The sequence below is a fragment of the Vulpes lagopus genome, chromosome 3 (assembly GCF_018345385.1).
Source record: "Vulpes lagopus strain Blue_001 chromosome 3, ASM1834538v1, whole genome shotgun sequence".
Taxonomy (NCBI): Eukaryota; Metazoa; Chordata; class Mammalia; order Carnivora; family Canidae; genus Vulpes; species Vulpes lagopus.
In genome coordinates, this window is record NC_054826.1 from 94,805,768 (window position 1) to 94,827,348 (window position 21,581).

At 44.9% G+C, this 21,581-nt stretch overlaps 1 long non-coding RNA gene and 1 pseudogene across 3 annotated transcripts; both read left to right on the forward strand.

Annotated features, from left to right (window-relative positions):
• The first annotated feature begins 60 nt into the window (after positions 1-60).
• On the forward strand, positions 61-6,737 carry LOC121486393. 3 transcript variants are annotated; one of them, XR_005986619.1, is made up of 3 exons: positions 61-423; positions 4,520-4,637; positions 6,686-6,737. It is a non-coding gene; the product is annotated as an uncharacterized LOC121486393 (long non-coding RNA). The 3 variants fall into 3 exon arrangements; XR_005986617.1 differs by having other exon boundaries at positions 61-330; XR_005986618.1 differs by having other exon boundaries at positions 6,683-6,729.
• A 14,265-nt stretch (positions 6,738-21,002) lies between these two features.
• Positions 21,003-21,128, forward strand: LOC121488414 (annotated as a pseudogene).
• The last annotated feature ends 453 nt before the right edge of the window (positions 21,129-21,581 follow it).

Sequence of the window (21,581 nt, forward strand, 5' to 3'; positions counted from 1 at the left end):
GCGTGCCCGCCCATTGTGTGCTGGCCCCCCGGCTTCCCCCGCGGCTGCCCGCCGCCCCCGCCCCGCCCCGCCCGTGCGCGCGGCCCGCGCCCTCCCTCGGCGCGCCCCGACTGTCCTTCCCGGGGCTGCGCCGGGCCCCTGGGGTCGCTCAGCGTTCTGGCTCCAGGCCCGGCAGCGCCCCCGGAGCTCTGCTCCGCTTGGCCCCGCCCCGACACCCCCTTCCCGGGCGGAGGGTCGCCCGCCTACGCCAAAGTAAGGGCCAACTCCTCCAGGAAGCCCCCCCAGCTGGGCACTCGCTGAGAATGCACAGGGACGAAGGGCCCAGAAGGGGTGAGGATCCGGGCGTGCGAGCGACCCCCGCCGTCTGGGGTCTCTGCTCGCGGCGTGGGTGTCGGTGGTGGGCGGCCGTGTTGAGATGACCGGGTAGGTTTCCGAACTAGCAAGAGTTGGCGCATCCTGCTTTTGCAGAGGTCATTGCGCTGGGAAGCCATTCAACCCTGACTCGAATTTCAGCGAGCTGTGGCAAAGCGTGGCTATGCAATGAGAATTAATGACGCTGGTGCTCGCTCAGGTCTGCAGTGGAGATTGCGTCCAGACACAATGTAAAAGAACCTTAATTTTTGCAGTGCATGCTCGGTACTTTTTATATATAGGCAGTTTTTGCTACTCTAGCCCAGTGCTGGGATTGACAGAGCAGCTATGGAGTCATTTTAGGCTTTCAGCTCTTTTTTACTTCCAAGTGATAAAACCACTTTACTGGGATGCCTCGGTGGCTCAGTGGTTTGGTCGTGTGCCTTGGGCTCAGGTTGTGATCTCCGGATCCGGCATCGGCCTCCTCGCAGGGAGCCTGCTTCTCCCTCTGCCTGTGTCTCTGTGTCTCTCATTAATAAATAAATAAAATCTTAAAAGCAAAAACAAAAGAAACCCCACCACTTTACTATCTGTTAGACCTTGAGTTACTTGGCTCCGCCTCCTACTAGCTGTGTGACTTATAATCAAGTTACTTAAGCTCTTCAGTGTCTCAATTTTATCATCTATGAAAGGGGAGGATATCCCCTACCTTCTAAGCATTGTAAAGATTAGATGAGGAAACGTTGGGGAAATTCGTGTTGCACAATAATTATACTGAGCACACATCTATGTGCCTGGCATCAGTATGGCTATTTGGTTTCTTCTCTCCTTGCAAAGCTTGAACTAGGACCCTCCCTCCACCTCTCTGCCCCCCCCCCCCCCATAACATGTCCATTACTCTTAAAACGTACCCAGATGCACTTGACTACATGGAACGTTATTTTTATTTTATTTTCTTCCAGTTTTATTGAAACCTTAATATTCTTTTATTTTTTATTTTTTAAAGATTTTACTTATCCATGAGAGACAGAGAGAGAGGCAGAGCCAGAGGCAGAGGGAGAAGCAGGCTCCCTGCAGGGAGTGTGATGTGGGACTTGACTCCAGGATCATGACCTGAGCCAAAGGTCATCCACTGAGCCACCCAGGTGCTCCCCTCCCCCCCCCCCGCCCCAATATTTATTCTTTTTTTTTTTTTTAATTTTTTATTTATTTATTTATTTATGATAGTCACAGAGAGAGAGAGAGAGAGAGGCAGAGATACAGGCAGAGGGAGAAGCAGGCTCCATGCACCGGGAGCCTGACGTGGGATTCAATCCCGGGTCTCCAGGATCGCGCCCTGGGCCAAAGGCAGGCGCCAAACCGCTGCGCCACCCAGGGATCCCCCAATATTTATTCTTGAATGGCTTAACTACAGTTCTTTTTTTTTTTTTTTTTTTAAACTACGGTTTTTAATCACAAAGTCTCCGAGAGTGAGATCCTGTGGGACAGGAACCCATATTGAGAGTTCTCTGTCATCTCCCACAGAGCTGTATGTGAGGGAGAGGGGATAATTTATCATTAGTAAAATAAAAAGAGGGAAGACTTTTAGAAAGGCCAGTGGCTGGGGCTCTCCAAGTATTGGGACCATCCAAGTATTGGAGTCATCCCCTTACTCCAGAGTTAATCCCCCTTTCTCTATCCAACTAGCACCTAGGATCAGTCTCGGGCCGCACTCCTACTAGCCGAAAACCTTTTCCTTCTTTTGGGTTCTCCAGCACACAGCCTGCCTTTTCACCCAGGATCCAGAGAATGGACGCCATCCCTAGAAAGTAACGTCCACACGACAAATGCCTCCCTGGCACAGTTAGATGCCCAGCCACTTCTGAGGTTGTCCTCATGAGCTTTGATCCTAATTTGCTCCGAGACTCCTGCAGAGTGGATATCCCGGTGTTTACCAGTTCCCATGAGTTGTGGGATGGGAGCCTCCCTGAAGGCCCAACTCAGATGCCACTTTCTCTGGGAACCTTTCATGTAGTGGCAGGGTCTATGGGTTGCATTTTAAGCTGCTCGTGTTTAATTCTGGCCAAGCCACTAACTACTAGCAGTCTGACCTCAAGCAAATTGTGTCAGCGTCAGTTCTTTGTCTATAAAGCAGGAAAAATAGTCATTGTGATCTTAATTTTTAGTATTTAGCTATTTGTAAGTTCTGATATGTTTTGTTGGTGTGATATTGTTAACTTATCTAAAATAACCCAAGTATGAATAATTTTTATGTCGAGATTAATATCAGTGATTTAAATAGTCAATTTCTGTGAAGAGGCCTACTGATACTCTGAATCTGTACAGGACTGCTCTTGTGTATGCATCTCAGTATGCATCTGTGTTGAGCTACCGCAAAGCTTCCATTACGAGCTCCAGGTCAGAGACTTTCCAAACAAGTGAATCTGAGTATGAGAAAAATGGAATTTGACTCATGAAATCCTCCATCTACATGTGATGACCATAAAGAACAAAGTACTGAATACACCTGTCTTTGTAACCAAATCTATAACTCACTAGCATTAAAGGCCTGCGGACTTAGCAAAATAACTGAGAAAACTGTTTAAAAAGATTCCCAAATTTATCAGAGAAGAGATGGGAATGTTTGGATAAGGAGGATGCTCCGAGTCTGTCTCCTTGGTCTGATCTGTTTGCCACAGAGCGGTTGCAAAACTGAAATCAGGGCCTGCCCTCATCTCTTCCACCCTCCTGTCCTGAGTAGGAGCCAGAGCCCCTCCTCTGGTCTGCTCCCCACCCAACCCCTCCCTGTCTCTCTCATAGCTCTCAGCCCAGCCACGCTGGTTTCTGTGCTCTGTACGCCTAATGCCCCAACCTTCGAGCCTTTGCACCTGCGGTCCCCCTGATAACCCACATGGCACCCACCTTCGCTTCCTTTAGGCTTTTGCTCAGAGAAGCCCTGAAGCCCTCCCTAACCTGCTCTGCTTGAAATAGCAGCAGCCCCCAGTTCCTGTTAGCTCTTATCTTACCTGAGATATTATCTCTTATTTTCTTATTTAACATTTGTGTCCTGAGAGCAGGGACTTGGTTTTCTGCTTGCTGATAAAGTCTTAGCACCTGCAGCAGGGTCTGCCTCATAGAAGACACTCAGTAAATACTGGTTGCTTCAACAGAGATGGGAATCTGATGAAAATTAGATTAAAAGCCTTTCTCCATCGTCCTGTTTCCTCTGGACCCTCAACGTGGGCAGCATTGCAAAGAGCTTCTGCAACCACTGGAGCTCTGTGGACCCAAAGACTCTGTGATTCGATTATGGAGCCACTCATGTGCTCTATTAGGATTATTTTTGACAGTTTTATTTTGATACAATTCGTATACCATACAATTCACCCATTAAAGTATATGATTTAGTGGTTTGTAGCATAATCAGAGTTGTGCAACTGTCAACATGATTTTAGAACATTTTCTTTTTCTTCCTCCCTCCCTCCCTTTCCCTTTTTTTTTTTTTTTTAAGATTGTATTTATTTATTCATGAGAGACACAGAGAGAGAGGCAGAGACAGGCAGAGGGTGAAGCAGGCTCCCCATGGAGGAGCCCAATGCAGGACTCAATCCCAGGGTCCTGGGATCATGACCTAAGCCAAAGGCAGATGCCTAACCACTGAGCCACCCAGTGCCCCTACTCTCCTTTTTTTAAATGTAGGTGTGGAGCCCCATGCAGGGCTTAAACTTATGACCCTGAGATCAAGAGTTGGACACTTAACTGACTGAGCCACCCAGGCACCCCAGAACATTTTCATTACCTGAAAGAATGGACAATACTCCCCTCAGTCTTAACTTACAAACCCCCACCTCCTTCCCAGAGCTAGGGACCAAGAAATCTACCTTCTATCTTTATATATTTGCCTCTTCTGGACATTCCATATAAATGGAGTCCTTCAATATGTGGCCCTTGTGGACTGACTTCTTTCACTCAGCATCATGTTCTCAGGGTTCCTCCAACCTGGAGTATGTATCAGTGTCTCATTCTTTCTATTGCCAAATAAAATTTCATTGTATGAATAGATCACATTTTATTTATCCCTTTGGTGATGCACATTTGCGTTGTTTCCATTTTAGGCCAAATCATTTACAAGCAATGCTGCTGTGAAGATTTATGTTTTTTTGTGTGGATACCTTTTCTCTTCTCACAGGTGTCACCTAGAGGTGGAAATGCTGGGTCATTTGGTACTTCTATGTTTAACTTTTTGAGGAACTTCCAGACTGTTTTCCTAAGTGGCTGCACCATTTTATATCCCCCACCAGCACTGTGTAAGGGTTTCTATGTGTCCTCATCCTCGCCAACGCTCGTTACTAACTGTCTTTTTTATTATAACCATCTTATAGATACAAAGTGGTATCTCATGGTTTTAATGCACCTTCCTTCCTTCCTTTCTTCCTTTCTTTTCTTTCTTTCTTTCTTTCTTTCTTTCTTTCTTTCTTTCTTTCTTCTTTCTTTCCTTTCTTTCTCCTTCCTTCCTTCCTTCCTTCCTTCCTTCCTTCCTTCCTTCCTTTTTCTTTCTTTCTTTCTTTCTTTCTTTCTTTCTTTCTTTCTTTCTTTCTTTCTTTCTTTCTTCTTTCTTTCTTTCTTCTTTCTTTCTTTCTTTCTTTCTTTCTTTCTTTCTTTCTTTCTTTCTTTCTTTCTTTCTTTCTTTCATTTATTCATGAGAGACACAGACTGAGAGAGAGGCAGAGGCAGAGGGAGAAGTAGGCTCCCTATAGGGAACCCCATGCAAGACAAGATCCCAGATCCCGGGATCAGTACCTGAGCCAAAGGCAGACACCCAACCGCTGAGCCACCCAGGCATCCTATTGATGCACATTTCTCTGATGGCTGTGAACTCATCTTTGCATGTGGTTATTGGCTGTTTAGAGATCTTATTTGGAGAAATGTGTATTCAGGTCCTTTGCCCACTTTTAAGTTGAGTTATTTCTTTCATTATTGAATTGTAAGAGTAGGGCAGCCCGGGTGGCTCAGCGGTTTAGCGACCCTTCAGTCCAGGGCATGATCCTGGAGACCAGGGATCGAGTCCCACGTCGGGCTCCCTGCATAGAGCCTGCTTCTCCCTCTGCCTGTGTCTCTACCTCTCTCTCTCTCTCTGTTTCTCATGAATAAATAAAATCTTAAAAAAATTAAAAAAAAAAAGAATTGTAAGAGTATTTTATATAGTCTAGATATAAGACCCTTATCAGACATATGATTTGCAGGATTTTTCTTCCATTCTGTATTGTTGGGTTTTTTTTCACCTTTTTTTAATGGTGCCATTGAAACATAATTTTTTTTTAAGATTTATTTATTTATTCATGAGAGACTGAGAGAGAGAGAGAGAGAGAGGCAGAGACACAGGCAGAGGGAGAAGCAGGCCCCCCACAGCACAATGTGGGACTCGATTCTGAATCCCGGGATCACACCCTGAACTGAAGGCAGATGCTCAACCACTGAGCTACCCAGGCATCCCTGAAACATAAAGTTTTAATCCTGTCCAACTTACATATGTTTTATTTAGTTGCTTATGCTTTAAATGTCGTGTCTAAGAAACTATTGGCTAATCCATTCACAAAGATTCATGCTTATGTTTTCTTCTGGAGTTTTATAGTTTCTGTTCTTATATTTGGACTTTGATCCATTTTGAGTTAATTGTTTTAAAAGATTTTATTTATTTGATGGGTGGGGGATTGGAGAGAGAGAGAGCATGTGCATGCACAAGCAGGGAGTGGGAGAAGCAGGCTCCCCACTGAGCAGGGAACCCCGACTTGGGGCTTGATTCTAAGATCCTGGGATCATGGCCTGAGTCGAAGGCAGATGCCCAACCGACTGAGCCACTCAGGTGCCCATTGAGTTAATTTTTTAAAATTTTATTTTAGGGGATCCCTGGGTGGCTCAGTGGTTTAGCATCTGCCTTTGGCCCAGGGCGCCATCCTGGAGTCCCGGGATCGAGTCCCACGTCGGGCTCCCGGCATGGAGCCTGCTTCTTCCTCTGCCTGTGTCTCTGCCTCTCTCTGTCTACATCTATCATGAATAAATAAATATAATCTTAAAAAAATAAAATAAAATTTTATTTTAAAGTAGCCTCTATATTCAATGTAGGACTCGCACTTAACAACCTTGAGATCCAGAGTTGCATGCTCCAATGGCTGAGACAGCCAGATGCCCCAAGTAAATTTTTATATATGATGTAACATAGGGCTTCAACTTCATTCATTTGCATGTGGATATCCAGTTGTCCCAGCACCATTTGTTGAAGACTATTCTTTTCTGATTGAGTTGTGTTGGCACCCTGGTGAAAAATCTTTTTTTTTTTTTTTTTTTTTTTAAGTAGGCTCCACATTCAGAATGGAACCGAACATGGGGCTTGAATTTACGACTTTGAGACCAAGACCTGAGTTGAGATCAAGAGTCAGACTCCCGGGGATCCCTGGGTGGCTCAGCGGTTTAGTGCCTGCCTTTGGCCCCCGTGTGATCCTGGAGTCCCGGGATTGAGTCCCGCACCAGGATTCCTGGAGCCCGCCTCTCTCTCTCTTTCTGTGTCTCTCACTAATAAATAAATAAAATATTGAAAAAATTAAAAAAAAAAAAAAAAAGAGTCAGACTCCCAACCAAGTGAACCACCCAGGCGCCTGGTCAAAAATCATTTTGTCAGGCTCTGTGCTCAGTGTGGAGTCTGGTTAAGGATTCTGTTTCCCTCTGCCTCTCCTCCTGCCCCTCCTGCTCTCTCTCTCTCAAATAAGTACATCTTAAAAAGAAATATGGGACGCCTCTGCCTTTGGCCCAGGGCATGATCCTGGGGTCTCAGGATCGAATCCCACCTCGGGCTCCCTGCGTGGAGCCTGCTTCTCCCTCTGCCTGTGTCTCTGCCTCTCTCTTTCTGTGTCTCTCATGAATAAATAAACAAAATCTTTAAAAAAGAAAAATAAAATAAAATAATCTGGCTATAAATATGTGAGTTTATTTTTGGACTCTCAATTCTCTTCTCTCGGTCTATACGTTGTCTAGCCTTATACCAGCACCTCAGTGTCTTCATCACTGTTGCTTTGCAGTGAGTTTTCAAACCAAGGTGTGTGAGTGTGAGTCTTCCAATTCTGTTCTTTTTCTTTTTTTCAAGATTGTTTTGGTTATTTGGGGTCTCTTTTTCATATGAATTTTAGGATCAATTTGTCATCTTGAGAGAGGTCAGCTAGGATTTCAGCAGGCATTGCGTTAAGGCTGCTGATTAAAATGGGAACTATTGCCAGCTTAACAATTTTAAGTCTTCAGATCTGTGAACATAGTATGTCACTCCCTTTATTTAGGTTGCCATTAATTTCTTTCACCGGTGTTTTGCAGTTTTCAGAGTACAGTTGATGCACAAAAAGCTTGGAGGCTAGGGGTACTGACCCTCTGCACATTTAAAAATCTGTGTATAACTTTGGCTTTCCCAAAACTTAACTACCAGTAGTCTTCTGTTGGCTGGAAGCCTTACTGATAACATAAGTAGTTGGTTAACACATATTTTGTGTGTATTTTATAGATTGTATTCTTATGATAAAGTAGGCCAGAGAGCATTATAGGAAAATCATAAGGAAAATATATTTACAGTACTGTATCAAAAAAAAGAAAAAAAAGAAAACCCACTTGTACATGAACCCGCACATTTCAATTGTGTGTTCTTCAAGGGTCAACCATAAAAGTTTTGTACTTCTTTTGTTAAATTTATTTCTAAGTATTTTTTTGGTGCTGTTGTAAAGTGGAATTTCTTTTTCAGTTTGCTGATGTTATTGTATAGAAATACCATTGATTTTCACGTGTTGATCTTGTATACTGCAACCTTGTTGAATCCCACTTGTTACTTTTAATAGCTTTGAAGTAGATTCCTTAGGGTTTTCTCAGTACAAGATTATGTTATCTGCAAATAGAGATAGTTTTACTTCTTCCTTTCCAATCTAGGTTCATTTTATTTCATTTCTAGCCTCATTGCTCTGGATAAAGATTATAATATTGAACAGAAGTGGTGAGGGTAGAGGTGCCTGGGTGGCTCAGTCGATTGTGTCTGCCTTTGGCTCTGATTGTGATCCCAGGGTCTTGGGATCAAGTCCTGTATTGGGCTCTGTGATCAGCAAGGAGTCTGCTTCTCCCTCTCCCCCTCTCTCTCACAAATAAATAAATAACATCTTTTAAAAAAACCAAAAAAAACCAAGAAGTAGTGAGTCTAGACATCCTCCTTTTGTTCGTGATCTTAGGAAGAAAACATCCAATCTCATCATTGAGTATGATTATTAGCTGTGGATTTTTCATAAATTCCCTCTATCAGATTAAGACAGTTCTCTTTTGTTGCTGGGGTATTTTTTTGTTTGTTTGTTATTGTTTGTTTGTTTTTAAGTAGGCTCTACGGGGGGGGGGGGGGGGAATAAGTAGGCTCTACACCCAGTGTGGGGCTTAAACTCATGACCCTGAGATCAGGAGTCTCATGCTTTTACCAACTGAGCCAGTCAGGTGCCTCCTGTTGCTGGGTTTTGTTTTTTTGTTTTTTTTGTTTGTTTGTTTTTAAATTTTATTCATTCATGAGAGACACACAGAGAGAGGCAGAGACACAGGCAGAGGGAGAAGCAGGCTCCCTGTGGTGAGCCGGAAGCAGAACCCCAGGATCATGACCTGAGCAAAAGGCAGATGCTCAACCACTGAGCCACCTAGGCACCCCTGGTTTATTACTTTTGAATAATGCCTTTTGGGGGTAGGGGAGAGGGCAAGAGAGAATCCTAAGCAGCCTCCCCCTCAGCACAGAGCATGTGTTCACAGGGCTCAATCTCATGAACCTGAGATCATAACCTGAGCCAAAATCAAGAGTCAGGCTCTTAACTGAGGGAGCTACCCAGGCATTCTGAATAATGCTTCATTTTTATCCCTTTAATCGGCTAAACATTAGTATGTTTTTTATAAATAAGCTTTAACTTAATATTTTGTTAAAATATTTGTATTTTCAATACAATAAATATTTAATTTCACTGACCTTAGCTTGTGCATCCTAAACACTTTTTAGAAATAAATTTTGTGGGGTGCATGGGTGGCCTAGTTAGTTAAGGGTCCAACTTTTGGTTTTGGTTCAGATCATGATCTCAGGGTCCTAAGATCCAGCCCCACTTCGGGCTCTGTGCTCAATGTAGAGTCTACTTAAAGACTCAACCTCTCCCTCTGCCTCCTCTTGCCGTGTGCACACACACTCTCTGTCAAATAAATCTTTTTTTTTTTTTTAAGGTTTTGTTTATTTGACAGAAAGAACAGAAGCAGGAGGATGAGCAGAAGGAGAGGGAGAAGCAGAGTCCCTGCTGAGCAGGGAGCCCAACATGGGACTTGATCCCAGGACCCAGGGATCACAACCTGAGCCAAAGGCAGACGCTTAACTAACTGAGCCACCCAGGCCCTGCTAAGTTTTTATAAATAAATAAATAAATAAATGAATGAATAAATAAATAAATAAATAAATAAATAAATAAATAAATAATTTTGTGAAATAAATGCAAAATGCCTTTGCTGGAGGCGAGAGTGGTGGGGGATGGGGTAATGAGGTGATGGATAGATATTAAAGAGGGCGCATGATGTAATGAGCATTGGGTGTTATATGCAAATGATGTATCACTGAACTCTGCCTCTGAAACTACTAATATACTATCTGTTAATTAATTGAATTTAAAGAAAAAATAATAAAAATAGTTTAAAAATAATGCAAAATGCCGGTATTGTCTGTATTATAATGTTCTACTTCATGAGGTTGTTAACAGAATTAAATGAGCTCAGTCATATAATGCTTTTGCATGATGCCAGAAATGGCAATACATGTTTCACATGTAACTTATTACTATTACTCTTACATATATGAAAACTTCCCTGTTTTTCCCAGGTGTGCCCCTCTGATCTTGCAGTCAGGCAGTGTTTTAGCCGCTGGTCATTTACATGACCTGTGTACCCCACTGGACAATTGTTTCCTTCAGAACCAGGCTAGTTTTAGCCTTTTGGCCTCTGGCCACCTGAGGTCTGGTCTGGCTCTCCAGGCCTCTGGATCACAAGAGGGAAATGTAGTGGGGAGAAGAAAGAAGGGATGCTCAGAGCCATAGCTGAGGGCCCCTTGGCTCAGAGGACCCTGGCCAAGGAACCTGTGGGTCTGACACCCTGATGCGTGAAGTCACTGGGCAGAATCGAGGTTGCTTCCAGGGTAGGTGATCCAGCCTGTCCTCCCCAGAGCTCCTTCTCAAACCTAGACCTGACTTCTTGTGGCTTGGGGGAAAGTCACAACCTGGGGAACGATGGAGCAAATATACCTCTTATAGAAGACTCTCCACCCCTGACTGATGTCTTTCAAAGAACTGGAACATAATTCACTCAAATGCCTTGATTTCTTGTTTGTCTTCAAAAACTGGGATGATCTGGTGACTGCCGGCTTTCATTTGTTTGTGGCACCGGGCACTGGAGTTGGGTATTGGGCCATGCTGGGCCCCACCACTCCCTACTGACTTCCCTACAGGCTTTTCCTCTCTAGGGATTGGGTACTGCCACTGAGTTTGTATTTTACCATTTTATAGAGTGGTATCAGACCGCACCTTTTATATTCCTTCTGTACATTTGCATTCCAAAGTATATTTCTCAGATTGGATCTTCTTGATGTCTGTGGAACTAGTTCATTCTTTTTAACAGCTATATGGTGTTCCATTGTATGAATAAATGACTATTTATTCATTCCCTCACTAGGACCAGTTGGTGGTTGGATGTTAAAATATCCATTTTATAAATGGTTGTCGATTTATGTGGGTTTTTAATTGATTTTTCTCTTAAAGATTTATTTATTTTAGAGAGAGACAGAGAGCGTGTGCATGCATGTACAAGCAGGGGTAGAGGGAGAAAGAATCTCAAGCAGATTCCCTGTTGAGCTTGGAGCCTGATGTGGGGCTCGATCTCACATCCCTGAGATCATGACCTGAGCTGAAACCAAGAGTCGACACTCAACTGACTGAGCCATCCAGGTGCCCTTGACTTTTTAGTTTCTCGAATATATTTTAGTAAGTTACATTTTTAAGACTCATTACCTATTCCATGTAAGATTTAAAATTTACTGTCCTGAGTCGTTCATAGTAAAACCGCACCTGGATCTAAAATATGGTTCTTTTTCCTTCCAATAGTTATTGCTGTTCTCTCTCTCTCTCTCTCTTTATGTTTTGCCAGAGGATTTATTAGGCTTTAAAAAAAAATTTTGGGGATCCCTGGGTGGCGCAGCGGTTTAGTGCCTGCCTTTGGCCCAGGGCGTGATCCTGGAGACCCGGGATCGAATCCCACATCGCGCTCCCGGTGCATGGAGCCTGGTTCTCCCTCTGCCTATGTCTCTGCCTCTCTCTCTCTCTCTGTGTGTGACTATCATAAATAAATAAAATTAAAAAAAAAAATTTTGGGTTTAAGGCCCCTCTTTTGTTTCTTTGTTCTCAATTTTATTGTTTCTTTATTCTCTCTTTTGGAATTTTCGGTTTTGTTTGGCCCCTACTACCTGCCGCCCCACCCCCACCTCCCACCCAGCTTCCTGAGTTGACTGCCTAGCTCACTGCCTTTGGGGGTTCTTTATTTCTCAGATATGTATTTAAGGTTATAAATTTTGCCCTAAGTATTCCTATAGCCATATCCTCCCAGTTTTGTTATATGGTGCTTTCATTTCTTCTTCGACTAGTGAATACTCAGAAGTGAATTTTCAAGTTTTGAATGCATGGGGATTTGCTTATGTTCTATCTCACTGATTTCTCCCTATTGTAGCCAGAGAACATGATATATGTGATAGTAATTTTTTGGTATTTATTAAGACTTGTTTCTGACTCAACATATGGTCAGTTTTTGAAAATGGTCCATGTGTATTCTTTTTCTTTTAAATATAAGATTTTTTTTTTAACATTTTATCTGTTTATTCATGAGAGACACACACAGAGAGAGAGAGAGAGACAGAGACAGAGACAGAGACACAGGCAGAGGGAGAAGCAGGCTCCATGCAGGGAGCCCGACACGGGACTAGATCCTGGGACTACAGGATCGCGCCCTGGGCCAAAGGCAGGCGCTAAACTGCTGAGCCACCCAGGGATCCCCGTCCATGTGTATTCTCTAATTATCACATATGGAACTTTATGAGGGTAGTTTACTTTACTTTACTTTACTTTAATTTAATTTAATTTAATTTAATTTAATTTTTGTGTTCTTATTTTTTAAAAGATTTTATTTACTTGTTCATGAGAGACAGAGAGGGAGGCAGAGGGAGAAGCAGGGTCCGTGCTCTGTGGAACTCCATCCCAGGACCCCGGGATCATGACCTGAGCCAAAGGTAGATGTTCAACTGACTGAGCCACTCAGGAACCCTGTTTTTTTATTTTTAAAAGATTTATTTGAGAGGGGGGAGTGCTCAAGAGAGAGCATGAGCAGGGAGAGGGAGTAGCAGACTCCCTGCTGAGTGCAGAGCCCTATGCCAGGCTGGATCCCAGATCCCAGGACACCAGACTCATGACCTGAACTGAAACCAAACACTTAACCCACTTGAACCACCCAGGTGCCCCAGGATTTTTTATTTTTTGAAGTAATCTCTACACTCAACATGGGGCTCAAACTCACAACCCTGAAATCAAGAATCACATGCTCTAACGACTGAGCCAGCCTGTCACCCCTGTGAAGGTCCTATAAATCTTATACTTTTCATCTGTTTAATGGAGCTCTTAACTGGTGGGGGAAGTATTTTAATGTCTTTCACTGTGATTGTGGATTTGTCAATTTATATTCATGAGTCTGTAAATTTTTGCATTGTGTATTTTGAGATGGTTGTTAGGGGCATAACGGTTTAAATCCTTTTATCTTCTTGGTCAACTGATCCTTTTAACGTTATGTAGATCCTCTTTATTCCTACTAGTGTTTTGTTTTGTTGTTTTTGTCTTAAAGTCTGCCTGAATATGTTCATACTACTTATATGAGTAAGTACCTACTCCCTATTGTATTTCTGCACACCAGCTTTCTCCTGCCTTGCATATTTTCCCCTCATTTCCTTACACTTAGCCTCCGTGAATCTTTATATTTTTAGGTGAGCATCTTGTAAATAGCAGACAGTTAAATATTATTACCATCATATTATTTGATAACCCTTTAATGGCAAGTTAGTCCATTTTCATTCATTGTGACTACTGATGTATTTGGATTATTTATGTCATTGTATTAAATTGGTCGATACCTTTTATTCCTTCCCCTAACCTTTCTTTTTTTTTTAAGTAATTTCAATTTTTTTTAAAGATTTTATTTATTTATTCATGAGAGATACTGGGAGAGAGAGAGGCAGAGACACAGGCAGAGGGAGAAGCAGGCTCCATGCAGGAGGCCCGACGTGGCACTGGATCCCGGGTCTCCAGGATCAGGCCCTGGGCTGAAGGCAGCACTAAACCGCTGAGCCACCTGGGCTGCCCTCCCCCAACCTTTTTATAAGAATCCTATTTCAAGTATTTTAGAAGTTGTCATTCAATTTCCAGCATGCAGTTTTGGTGCAACAAAGACTAAAAGTAATCCCAAACAAAACAAGGACCCTACAGTTATTTTTATTTTTTAAGTTAGCTCTGTGCCCAACATGGGGCTCAAACTCATGACTTGGAGATCCAGAGTTCGCCTGCTCCTTGGATTAAGCCAGCCTGGTGCCTCTCTGCTGTTAATCTTATTGATGTAGTTTTCGAATGTGGGTGAAGTCCCCAGCCAACAGCCAAGAAGGGATCCTTGAGAAATCTTTGGTGCAAAAAGGTGATTTTATTAAGGCCTGGGGACAGGACCCGTGGGCAGAAAGAGCTGCTGCCCTGGGGCTGTGAGGAGGGGCTGATTATATACTTGGGAGTTGGTGGAAGGAAAAAGGGAGGTGCCCAAAAACACTTTCGTCTGCTGAGGAAGATCCTCAGGATACTGGCGGCCTTCCTTGCCTTTGTCACAGTTGTCAAGCTAAGTGCTTTCTTTTCCCTCTAGCAAAGCATTAACATTAAGACAGTTGGAAAAAGGGGATCCCTGGGTGGCGCAGCGGTTTGGCGCCTGCCTTTGGCCCGGGGCGCGATCCTGGAGGCCCGGGATCGAATCCCACGTCGGGCTCCCGGTGCATGGAGCCTGCTTCTCCCTCTGCCTGTGTCTCTGCCTCTCTCTCTCTCTCTCTCTCACTGTGTGCCTATCATAAATAAATAAAATTTAAAAAAAAAAATAAAAGGTAAAGGAAGGGTCATAAAAAGCATGAAGGTTTAATCATTGGATTTGGGAATTTGCTAGTCTTTGCAGTGAAAGGGATGAGAATGATACTAGGAGGTTTACCTAGCAATCCAACTAATGTTTAAAAAAAAAAAAAAAAAAAAAAAAAAAGACAGTTGGAAAAAAAAAAAAAAGACAGTTGGGAGTTTCCTGGAGAAAGGTCACATGTATCCCACTCAGAAGTTGGGGAAGGGGGGTGGTTGTCGGGTATCAGCTATGATTTTGTCCTCAGCTTGCCTTCTGCTCCTTCATCATTATGGTCAGATAATCAGCATTTCCCCCTCTGGTAGCTTTTTTTTTTTTTTTTTTTTTTTAAGATTTTTATTTATTTGAGAGAATGAGAGAGAGAGCACATGAGCAAGGGCAGAGGAAGACGGAGAAGCTGAGGAGGGAGCCTGATACAGAGCTCCATCTCAGGACCCCAAGATCATGACCTGAGCTAAAGGCAGATGCTTAACCTACTGAACCTCCCAGGGGCCCCCCTCCCTCCCTCCCTCCCTCCCTCCTTTTTTCCCCTCTTTTTGCTTTTGTTCTGCACGTTCACTGTGATGGTTTCTAAATGAAGACTTGTCATTTCTAAGTATGGGTAGGGTTTATGCTTTTTGAATCTTTAAACTTGTGTCTTTTGTCAGGTCCAAAAATTTAGTAATCATTATGTCTTTTTTTCTTTTTTTTTTAATTTTTATTTATTTATGATAGTCACACAGAGAGAGAGAGAGGCAGAGACACAGGCAGAGGGAGAAGCAGGCTCCATGCACCGGGAGCCCGACGTGGGATTCGATCCCGGGTCTCCAGGATCGCGCCCTGGGCCAAAGGCAGGCGCTAAACCACTGCGCCACCCAGGGATCCCCTGTCTTTTTTTCTTTTAAGATTTTACTCATTTGAGAGAGAGAGAGAACGAGCAAGAGCGAGTGAGCAAGCAAGCAGGGGAGAGCACAAGCCAAGGAGAGAGGCAGAGGGAGAAGCAGACTCCCTGCTGAGCAGGGAGCCTGATGCAGGGCTTAATCTCAGGACCCCAAGATCAGGACCTGAGCCCAAGGCAGGCACTTAATCAACTGAGGCACCCAGGTACCCCTGTCTTTTTTTTTTTTTTTTAAGATTTTATTTATTTATTTAAGAGAGAGAATGAGTGCAGGAGAGCATGAGCAGGAGGAGAGGCAAAGGGATGGGGAGAAGCAGGCTTCCCGCTGAGCAGGGAGCCCAACACTGAGGTTGATCCCTGAGATCTTGACCTGAGCTGAAATCAAGAGTGACTGAGCCACTCAAGCACCCCTTAAATCATTCAAATTGAATTATAATGCATACCCGGAGAAGTGTGCAAATCATAGGTATACACCTCACTAAATTTCCATAAGTGAAAAACCCTTAGAATCAGTACCAGGGTCAGGACTCAGAACATTCCAGAACCCATGGAAGCCAGTCCAATGCCCACTCCCAGTTTCTTCTTCCTTCCAAAAGAAGGAAGTTGGGATCCCTGGGTGGCGCAACGGTTTGGCGCCTGCCTTTGGCCCAGGGCGCGATCCTGGAGACCCAGGATCGAATCCCACATCAGGCTCCCGGTGCATGGAGCCTGCTTCTTCCTCAGCCTGTGTCTCTGCCTCTCTCTCTCTCTCTGTGACTATCATAAATAAATAAAAAAAAAAAAAAAAAAAAAAAAAAAAATTAAAAAAAAAAAAAAAAAACAAAGGAAGGAAGTCATTTTATAGTCATATCTAGGACTCATTTGATGTTGTCCTTCGGCTTATTGTATTCTGGAGCTTCTCCTGTTAGTTGTGTCCTGAGTTTCAATCCTAGTGAGTTGTCCCTCCAGGGGTTTTTCCATTTCCTACGGTGAGCTCATCTTTAAGGTGGTTGGTGTTGAATGATCCTTTCCTCATTCTGTAGCAGCCTGGATAAAATGGAGCATGGCTCCCAAGCTTTTCCCTTTTGCTTATGCCCCAGGAGTATCATCAGACCAGGCTCAGTATTTATGTCAGTGTTTGGCCTGGAAGTTTCAGGACTGCCACAGCCCAGCCAATTGACATCCCAAACCACGTGATGCTGGATTGGGAGCTTTGGATTCTCAGGCTGAAACAGACAAAGCTTGCTTGTCACCTCCCTGTGGATGGGCACATTGTCTCAAGGTCCCCCTTTCACTTTTCAGAGACCTCAGGACCAACCTCTGGCCTTCGGTGTGGCCCAAGGCTATGTCCTGTCCCCATATGGGCCCTGAGCATAAGCCATCACTGCTCACACCTACCTCAGCACAGGACAGAAGCAGGGTGAGTGCATTAGCTGTCCTCTGCAGGGTCAGTGCCCTCTTGTTTGTGGCATCTGGAGGATTTCTCTTTCTTATGTGTGAACTCAGCTGTACATTTGAAGTAATTTCTGTTTCTTTGACCATCTGAGGAGTTTGTGAGGAGAGAAGTTTCAAGTTATTTTGGTATACAAAATCAGAAACACTAGAGAGGGGGTACTAGGTGGGCTGTTGAGCACTTGAAAGGTAGCTCATGTAGCTGTGGAACTTATTTTTAATTTTCATTGAATTTTTGTTAATTGACACTGATTTATAAACAGTGACTGGTAGCTAGTGGCTCCCTAACTGGACGATGCATCCTTGGGTTGGAAGGAGGAGCTCCTCATGGCCCCCTGGCCTGAGCAGGCTCTGGTTACACTCATCCCAGAGTGTGGACAGCCTGCATTCCTGTCTTGGTCTACGTCTCTGACCATCTTGATGGAGCTTAAGTGGGAACCATGTGAGTTGGCCTAGATTCCATCCTGTGGATTTGGACCTGCCAGTGCCTGATGAATGGGCCAGGGAGCTGTATCAGGCCCCAACTGTTTATCTGTTGAGAATGTAGCACAGAGTTGGAAAGGATTAGGAACAACCCTGAGTGACAGTCAGGACTCCCATTGCCTCTTTTGCCCCTTAAAGCCTTGCCTTTCGGGATCCCTGGGTGGCTCAGCGGTTTAGCGCCTGCCTTTGGCCCAGAGCGTGATCCTGGAGTTCTGGTATCGAGTCCCGCGTTGGACTCCCGGCATGGAGCCTGCTTATCCCTCTGCCTGTGTCTCTACCTCTCTCTCTCTCTGTGTGTCTATCATAAATAAATAAATCTTTAAAAGAAAAAAAAAAGCCTTGGCTTTCTCGCTTTATCCCCTCTCCTTACCCCATTCTATCCTCAGCCGTTTTTGACCCTCAGACTCTCCCTGGAAGGCTTCTCCTCCTGCAAGACTGCCCTCCCGAGGGGTTCCAGCTATCTGGGGGCCTCGATTACAGCCTCACACAGCTCAGGATCCCCCAGACACATCCTGCTTTCCTAAGCCTGGGTGTTTGCCCATGCCATTCCTCCTTCCTAGCTGTCCCTCTGTCACCCCCACTCCCACTTTCTCGATGGGCACATTTTCATTCTCTTTCAAAACCAACCTCCAATATCACCTCTGCAAGAATACCCAATTTCTTTTTTTTTTAAATTTATTTATTTATGATAGTCACAGAGAGAGAGAGAGAGAGAGAGAGAGAGAGAGGCAGAGACACAGGCAGAGGGAGAAGCAGGCTCCATGCACCGGGAGTCCGATATGGGATTCAATCCCGGGTCTCCAAGATTGCGCCCTGGGCCAAAGGCAGGCGCCAAACCGCTGCGCCACCCAGGGATCCCTAATTTCCTTTTTTTTAAATAATAAATTTATTTTTTATTGGTGTTCAATTTGCCAACATACAGAACAACACCCAGTGCTCATCTCGTCAAGTGACCCTTCAGTGCCCGCCACCCAGTCACCCCCATCCCCCGCCCTCCTCCCCTTCCACTACCCCCAGTTCGCTTCCCAGAGTTAGGAATCTTCGTGTTCTGTCTCCCTTTCTGATATTTCCTACCCATTTCTTCTCCCTTCCCCTCTATTCCCTTTCACTATTATTTATATTCCCCAAATGAATGAGACCATATAGTGTTTGTCCTTCTCCGATTGACTTATTTCACTCAGCATAATACCCTCCAGTTCCATCCACGTCAAAGCAAATGGTGGTTATTTGTCATTTCTAATAGAAAGCCCAATTTCTGTACTCCCCTAACACTCCTGACCCACATACTCTCCTGATACATAAGTCTATGTATATTTGCGTATGTATTCTTGTATATAAAACGTTTATGAAGGTACACTTTTTTTTTCCTTTTAAAGGTTTTATTTATTTATTCATAGAGACACACACACACACAGAGAGAGAGAGAGAGAGAGAGAGAGGCAGAGACACGGGCAGAGGGAGAAGCAGGCTCCAAGCACCCGACATGGGATTCGATCCCGAGGCTCCAGGATCGCGCCCTGGGCTGCAGGCGGCGCCAAACTGCTGCGCCATCGGGGCTGCCCGAAGGTACACTTTGTATGCATGATGGGCAAGATTCAAAATTCACCCATGATAGCGAAGTTTGTCTCCCTCACACCCTGGGTTCCAGGCCACCCCCCCCTTCCTCAGGGCAACTACTGTCCCTCAACACCAGGAACACCCTTCCTCAAGAGCCTAGGGACTTCTTTTGACCTGCTCATGGACAGCAGGTGCCTGGAGGGCAGGGCTAACCTAGCCTGTTCTCTGTAGGCTCCCTGGGCACAGGAAGGGTTTGATGTGTGGGCGGACCACAGCCATCTGAGTACCAGGCTTCAGGGTAGTAAGAGGGAGAATGATGGAGCCCTATCTGTGAATTGGGCTCAGTTGATTGGGTGGCTGTCTTTGGCTCAGGTCATGATCCCAGGGTCCTGGGATCGAACCCTGCATTGGGCTCCTTGCTCAGCTGGGAGCCTGATTCTCCCTCTCCCTCTGCTTGTGCTCTGTCATTCTGTCAAATAAATAAATAAAATCTTAAAAAAAAAAAAAAAAAGAATGGACCATAGCGCTATAGTGACACTCCCCCCACTGGCTTCCCCAGGGCACCAGGGCAGTGGCGGGGAAGCAGGAAAGCGAAATTCTTGTCTCATGGAGTCAGAGAATGAATCTTGAGTCAGAGGATGAACCTCAGGGATAAAGGAGAGTGAATAAAGCTATAGAAGTTGATTAACCAAGGATACAGAGAAAGCTCTCAGGAGCGAGAGGGATCCTGAAAGTGTTTACCAATGGGAGCCTCCACTGACAGTCTTTTATTTAGAACTGACCAGGGAGCTCATGGCCTTATCATTTTTATGATGTCTTGGTTTGAGTGAGGGCTGGTTATAACATCTTGAATGGCTTCTTTTTGGGGCCTGGTTATTCTTTGTTGGTCACAGATGACTGTCAGGAAAAAGACACCTAGGGCATGGAGGTCTGGTTGGTTCCCTCGTCTCTGGTTTCCTTACACCTCAGCATTTTTGGGATTTCTGTGGGCCTGATCACACAGCCCCCTACTTATCTCTCTGTACCTCGCCCTGCCTGTCCCTTATTCGCCCGCATCCATAGACGATAACCCTGCCTCCTGCCACCTTCCTGCACAATAGTCACATGACTTGGTGCAAGTGTTTCCAGCTGGGTTGTCCCCACCTTCCCTGGAATGACCTTGGAAATGTGGCACTGTTAGTAAGGCATCAAGGAGACCCATCTCCCCTGGAAAGGCCATGGTTGAGGGGAGGCAGTTCTGTAGGAGCCCCACAAAAAACATCAGCTTGGAGATCGAGTGCCAGCTTCTCCTTTCAAAGAATATTCTGACGGTCTGATCAAGTAAGATTTAGATTCTAGTGCAGCACATTTCTGGGCACCAGGCCAGGCGGCAACACTGACGCTCTTGCTGAGTCCCCACCAGAGCCACGCGATGCTGGGGAGCCTGATGTGGAACCGAATGGAGGAAGCAGTGCAGGGAACCCCCTCCATTCCTCAGCAAGGAGGGGTTTGACAATTACTTGAAAGATGGATGGTTTATGTGTCCAGGGATGTGTGGATGAATTTTGCTTGTGTTCCTCTTTGGACTGACTCAGAGGTTTTGCAAATGAGCTGTGCAGAGGAGTAGCTGTGTGGTGGTGGTGGGGATACACACAATTGGACAGGCTTATGCAAAAGCTGCCCCATTGGGAGCACCTCTGAACTTTTTTGTATGTTTTATTCCAAATTTGTTTTTCTAGCAAAGACCTGAGACCAAAGGGAAGGGAGAGGTTGAAGGGTGTTGGGGTGTGGGGTCAGAAGGGTACAAGCCTCTCCATACCCACTTCCAGTTTTTCTTTTCTGCACTGGAGTTCTGGTCTGACAGCCCAAGCCTTGGGTAGAAAGGGAAGGTCCACTTGCGGGAGACCATGTTTGAAAAGGATCAGAGAAAAAAAAAAAAAAAAAGGAAAGAAAAGAAAAGAAAAGAAAAGGATCAGAGAGACGGGAAAAATGGGGAGAACGACAAGATTATGTGAAGCAGCAAGTCAACATGAGCAGTGACAAGGGACGAGGTTGAGAGGGAACCCCTCCCTGGAGCTTTGTGCATTGGCAGTGTCACAGTCAATGAGGTTTATCTGAGGCATGATTATTGCTAACTGGAACCCCTTCCTGGGAGTCCATGGTGGCATTTGGTGGAGGGGACTCTGAGCTTCCTGAGTCCCTGGGCATAGGTGCTATGGATGTTTGTATTGTACAAGCCAGGGAACTTGGTGACCACCCTGGGGCTACAGGTGTCACCATGCTTGGTTGGATGTCACCATTGGGTCCTACCTACTCAACCAGCCACATCCTCAGCCTGTCCCTGACACTGAGTCCCCCTCTGGTGCCAGGCATGCCCAAGTTCTTGCTCACCTCTGTGCCTTTGCACATGCTGTTCTCTCTTCCCAGAATATACCTCCCTCTGTCTCCATTGTTTTCACACACCCACCACACAACCACCTATCCCTTTTCTATGCTCTCTATAAATGCTGCCTCCTCCAGGGAGCCCCTCACAACACGATCCTCAGCATGATCTGTTGGCAAGTCTGCCTCCCCCACTGTGCTGTGGGTTGTCCAGTCTATGGGCCACACGGGGTTCATTTCTAATCCATCTACCTACCAAAATGCAAGCAAA